At 39.6% G+C, this 5,866-nt stretch overlaps 1 long non-coding RNA gene across 1 annotated transcript in view; it reads left to right on the plus strand.

Moving 5' to 3' along the window:
* Positions 1-5,861, plus strand: part of LOC108292974 — a 20,172-nt gene extending 14,311 nt beyond the window's left edge. Inside the window, exon 3 of the long non-coding RNA XR_001820514.2 lies at positions 5,829-5,861. This is a non-coding gene — a long non-coding RNA (uncharacterized LOC108292974). The remainder of the gene's footprint in view (positions 1-5,828) is intronic.
* The last annotated feature ends 5 nt before the right edge of the window (positions 5,862-5,866 follow it).

Genomic DNA, 5,866 nt, shown 5'->3' on the forward strand with positions numbered 1-5,866 from the left:
TATCAATGAACTCAGTTAAAACAATGGATAGGCTGGTAAAGAGGTGCATGTAATTCAAATTTTCACAAAATAAGTCACATTTTACTGTTGCAAAAATATTTTTTTAAAGAAGGAGTTTCTAGAAAAATGCAACTATATTTTAATAGATGGATAAGTTTGTTCATGAAGTATTTACCTTTTGATTTATCAGTTTTATAAATTATGATTTTCTTATAGGTTTTTTAAAAAAATTTCATTTTGAAACAGTTTCAGACTTACAGAAGAATTGCCATAACAGTACAAAGTATTCCCGTAGTCCCTTTAGCCAGATGCTTCGATTGTTAACAATGTACCTCATTTGCTTCCTTGTTAACTCTTCTGTGTGGGTGTCCATTATTATTAGTTTTTCTCTGAATCTTTTGAGAGCTAGAGGTTGTCTAATCACCCCTAAACACTCCGGAGGGTACTTCCTCAAAATGAGGTCACTCTCCTGCTAGCATACAACCCTCCAAATCAGGAATCGGTACTGTTCAATCCACATCCAGCCATTCAAATTTTACCAGCTAGTCAACAGTGTCACTCTTCCCGTTTCCAGTTCACGGTCCTATCCAGGATTATGTTTTTGGTCTCCTCCAATCTGGACTAAGTTCATTAGTCTTCCATATCCTTGAAATTTTTAAAGGGGACAGACATTACATTCTGTAGGATGACTGTCAAGTTGAGTCTTTTGGATGTCTCTTCATGACCAGATGCAGGCCATGCATTCTTGGTAGGAATACATGAAGAGGCACATAATGCTAACCTGCCCTGTCACTGGTAGTGTTAACGATGGTCACATGGTCGTCAGGATTTACCTCAAAACTATTGTAGGATTAAAACCCATTTAATTTTTTTTTTTTTTTTTTAAGGCTGGGTGCAGTTTGGCTCCTGCCTGTAATCCCAGCACTTTGGGAGGCCGAGGTGGGAGGATGGCTTGAGCCTAGGAGTTCATGAGACCAGCCCTGGCAACATAAAAATTATCTAAGATAGTGGCAGTGCCTGGACTTGAGGGGTAATAACACTGCATGAAAGGCTTTAGTGTTTATTGGGGATTATCATTTAAGATCTTAATATATTGGCAGTATCTTAAAGCTCTTGACAAGTTGAATTTGATCACTCATCAGCAGAAACAACTTGATTCATAACTGTTTTCTTATGTTTTATTCAGTACTGAAGACTACAACGTAAAAGAAAATCTTTCTTTTTCCTTGAAACAGGGTCTCACTCTGTTGCCCAGGCTGGAGTATAGTGGCACAGTCACAGCTCACTGCAGCCTCAAATTCCCTGGCTCAGGTGATCCTCCCACCTCAGCCTCCTGGGTAGCTAGGACAATAGGCACACACCAACAAAATACTTAACATACAAAAAATGTAAAATATAAGAAATGGGCTGGGCATGGTGGCTTTCACCTGTAATCCCAGCACTTTCCGAGGCTGAGGTAGATGAACTGCTTGCACCCAGGAATTTAAGACCAGCCTGGGCAACATAGTGAGATCTTGTCTCTACAAAAAAACTAAAAAATTACCTGGACATGGTGGCGCACACCTGTGGTCCCAGCTACTTGAGAGGCTGAGGTGAGAGGATCACTTGAGCTGGGGAGGTTGAGGCTGCAGTGAGCTGTGATCATGCCACTGGACTCCAGCCTGGGTGGCCAAGCGAGACTCTGTCTCAAACAGACAAACAAACAAACAAAAAACAAAAACCAAAAAACAAAATGATGGGTTAAGTTGAACAAGGATTTAAAATCAAACAAAATACCCTAATAACAAACCTATTTGCAGAGGGTGGAGTTGGTGGGTTGCAGTGAGGCAAGTTGTCTTTTAGTTGAATTTAAGTAATAATATCAATAACATTTATATATTTGCATGTGGTGAAGACTTCAAACCAAATAGAAAATGTATAAGTAAGTTTCTCCCTGCCTTTACCCTCCAATTCCTACTCTCTCCATCTAACGGTATAAGCATTAGTTTTTCTTATTTATCCTTCCAGAAAAATATTTGTACCTATAAGAAATGCGTATCATCTTCTTGGGAGAAAATGGAATCCTGCCACACATACTGTTCACCTTTCTTTTTTCACTCAACGCTATTTCATAAAGATATCGTCACCTATAGATGCACATCAGTCTTTTTAATGGTTACATGTTATTTGCATTGATTACCATAGTTTATTTTCATTGTGATGGGCATATTTGGTTGCTTCTAGGTTTTTACATTTACAAACAAAGCTGCAGTGACTCTCATTATCTATACCTTTGTGTACCTTCGCAGATGGAAATATGATCAGGACAAAAGGGGCAAAATGAAATGAAGTATGGGGTGGTTTAGGGTTACAGAAAAGTAGTAGAAAAGAGATGCTATTTCTGATGAATAGCAGCAAGCTAAAATTATTTCCTCCTAGTCTCTTTTTGAAATGAGGTAGAATATTAGGAAATGAAAATAAGAAGGCTGGGTGTCGTGGTTCATGCCTGTAATCCCAGCACATTGGGAGGCTGAGGTGAGTGGATCACCTGAGGTCAGGAGTTCGAGACCAACCTGTCCAACATGTCAAGACCCCATCTCTGCTAAAAATACAAAAATTAGCTGGCTGTGGCTCATATCTGTAATCTCAGATTCTCAGGAGGCTGAAGCAGGAGAATCGCTTGAACCCAGGAGACAGAGGCTGCAATGAGCCGAGATCGTGCCACCACACTCCTGTCTAGGTGACAGAGCGAGACCGTTTCAAAAAAAAAAAAAAAAAAAAAAACAAAAAAAAAAACAAAAACCAAATTAAAACAAAAAAAAAAAAAAAAAAAAAAAAGTCAAAGTGGATCACATAATTCCATGAAGTTAGAACTAAAGAAATGGAGAAAGTGCATGCAGAATCGTTTTCCCATTTGTTTCAGGATTACAGCCAGCAAAATCTCAACTAACATTTGGTCATATGATTTTATATCCTGTTTTACGAAAACAAAACTGTCAAGTGGGCTTCTAGGTGGGATTCTATTTTGGAGTCTGTGCCTCATACCAACATTCAGTGGTTTACATAAGTACTTCGTGTAGTAAAAAGTAAGTAGTTTTGAGGTAGAAAATGTAAATATACATATCTAAATTAACATATTTTGTTATCACAGATAATCTCGGGTTACATCTTTTTCCTTCTCTGTGAATGTAGTTTCCTCTCTCTTCTTCTCCCTTCAAGTCCCCATATACACAATTAAAAAAAAATGGGCTAGGCGTGGTGGCTCACACCTGTAATTCCAGCACTTTGGGAGGCCGAGGCGGGCAGATCACAAGGTCAGAATTTGAGACTAGCCTGACCAACATGATGAAACCCTGTATGTACTAAATATACAAAAATTAGCCAGGTGTGGTGGCATGCACCTGTAATCTCAGCTACACAGGAGGCTGAGGCAGGAGAATCGCTTGAACATGGGAGGCAGAAGTTGCAGTGAGTCGAGATCATGCCACCACGCTCCAGGCTGGATGACAGAGTGAGACTCTGACTCAAAACAAAAACAAAAACAAAAACAAAAACACCAGAAATGTGTTTTAAATATGTTTAATATTTATGCTGAGGGGAAAGAGAAACCTGAAATATCATGGAGGTACTATGTCTGCGTCAAATGGATATTGGGTTGGGGAGTCAGCGAGATATGACTGCGGAAGTTGACACTGCAAGAGATGAAAAATAAAACGGAATGGAAGCTTTTGTTTGTGGGTTCAAAAAGTTCAGGCACACTAGAGCGTTAGGAAAAGTAGTAACAAGCTGGGGTAGAGGAAGGTAGGGATGTCATAAAAATCTGGGAAGGGGTGAGAAAAAGGGTGAAAGGATTTCATATGACAAACCCACAACTTCAAGTGGCTATGTAATCAAGGCAGGTCATATAGACGAGAGGAGACAGTGTCTACCAATGAAGGACCATTTACTCTTTTTAGTCCCTATTGTAATGCTGTGGTAGGCTCTGAGCTCAACAGTGAATAAAGCAGAGGAGGCTTCTCTCTTCGTGAAGCTTACATTCTAATGGACCCAGAGTGAAAGGATTTGATTCCTCAGGAATCTTCAACAGGATGAGGCCACAGTTAGAAGTCTGTGACTATGGAAAGAGTAGTTTCACATGGATGGACCTATTGAAGGATGGATCAATTGAGAACATAATTAATGACTGGGGCTGTGATAAAGTGCTGAGAGTGGAGGAGGATGTTACGTTAGTAACTCAGGAGACCGAACAGAGAAGCTGGTCAAAAGGAAATGAACTTGCCTGTATAGTATTTTATTTCTTGTTGACTTTATATCCTGTAATAAGGCAATCATGGGTTAAAGGAGATTATAAAAGGAAAAATGAAAGTAAGGGCTCAGTGTGGTGGCTCACACCTGTCATCTCAGGGCTTTGGGAGGCCGAGGTGGGAAGATCACTGAAGACCAGGAGTTCAGGAGCAGCCTGGGCAAGATGGAGAGACCCTGCCTCTAAAAATAAAATAAAAATTAAAAATTAAAAAAGTGAAAGTAAGGAATGGTGTGATACTATGAGTATGGTCTTCTGAAGTGATGATTCTCCTTATAGTCACACTGACTTTAAAATGAAAATACCCTTCCCTATCTTTTCTTTTTTTTCTTTTTGAGGCAGAGTCTCGCTTTGTCACCAGGCGCCAGGCTGCAGTGCAGTGTTGCAATCTTGGCTCACTGCAACCTCCGCTTCCCGGGTTCAAGCAATTCTCCTGCCTCAGCCTCCCGAGTAGCTGGGACTACAGGTGCACTGTGCCACCATGCCCAGCTAATTTTTGTATTTTGGTAGAGACAGGGTTTCACTATGTTGGCCAGATTGGTCTCGATCTCTTGACCTCATGATCCGCCCGCCTCGGCCTCCCAAAGTGCTGGGATTACAGGAGTGAGCCACCGCACCCAGCTCCCTTCCTTTTCTTGTTCCTATTATTCCTCCTTCTTCTCCTCCTCCTTGTCCCCTTTCTTCTTCCTATTGTAGCTTTTCCAGAGAGGCTTCTGTTTGGGCAACAGCTTAATCCCATTTTGTCACCCCCGCAGAAGTCTCCTCAGATACAATTTATTTAAATGGTTTCTCCAAAGGGATTGTAAAAGTGAAGGGCCTCTAGATAGATTATGAGGGCTAATTTCTAGTAGTATTATTGTAGCAATGGATATACTGTATTTTAGTTTCTGTCGTGACTTAATTTACTTACGACATTTAACAGACGTTTTAGACATCAGTCTTATTGGTATCTCACTAAAAGAGTGCTGGACTTTTCATAGATTCTGGTGAAACTTTTTGGGTGTGTATGGCTTTGGCTGGGGAGATGGAATGGCAGAAGGCGTTGCTTTGCTTTGGGGATAGTTTTTAAGTTTGAGTTTTAGACACGGTAAGTAAAAGCGGATAGATACGTGGTCCTTGGGGTCTTTGCCCTGAAGCTCGTAGAGTAATAAAGTTAAAGACTGTGGCCTTGATCCATTGGCTAAGAAGCCAGTAAGCCATTAGTTCAACCTGTGTCTCCCAAACTTTCGTTGCCAGTTCCATGCTCCCAAACTACGTTTGTGTTACACATCTTATTCACTTCTTCTTATTTCTCTTTGAAAATGTACTCTTAAAATTTTCTAAAAATAACCTTAAGAATGGTGTTGTTCTATTACTTTATTTGTGATACACTTTCATAACATAACTTTAAGTTCATTTAATATATTGATGCATTCAGTCATTGATCTAAATTTAGACACAATGATAACTTGAATGTCTTTCTTTTATATGTACATGTATATTTTTTAGTGCTCAATTAGGAAGTTTGAGATTTAACTTCTCTTTTTTTCTTTGTCAAATTTTCTAGTATTATGAATTCCTTTGTTGTTATTCTTTTTTTTTTTT

This window comes from Cebus imitator, unplaced genomic scaffold, assembly GCF_001604975.1.
Source record: "Cebus imitator isolate Cc_AM_T3 unplaced genomic scaffold, Cebus_imitator-1.0 Scaffold517, whole genome shotgun sequence".
NCBI lineage: Eukaryota > Metazoa > Chordata > Mammalia > Primates > Cebidae > Cebus > Cebus imitator.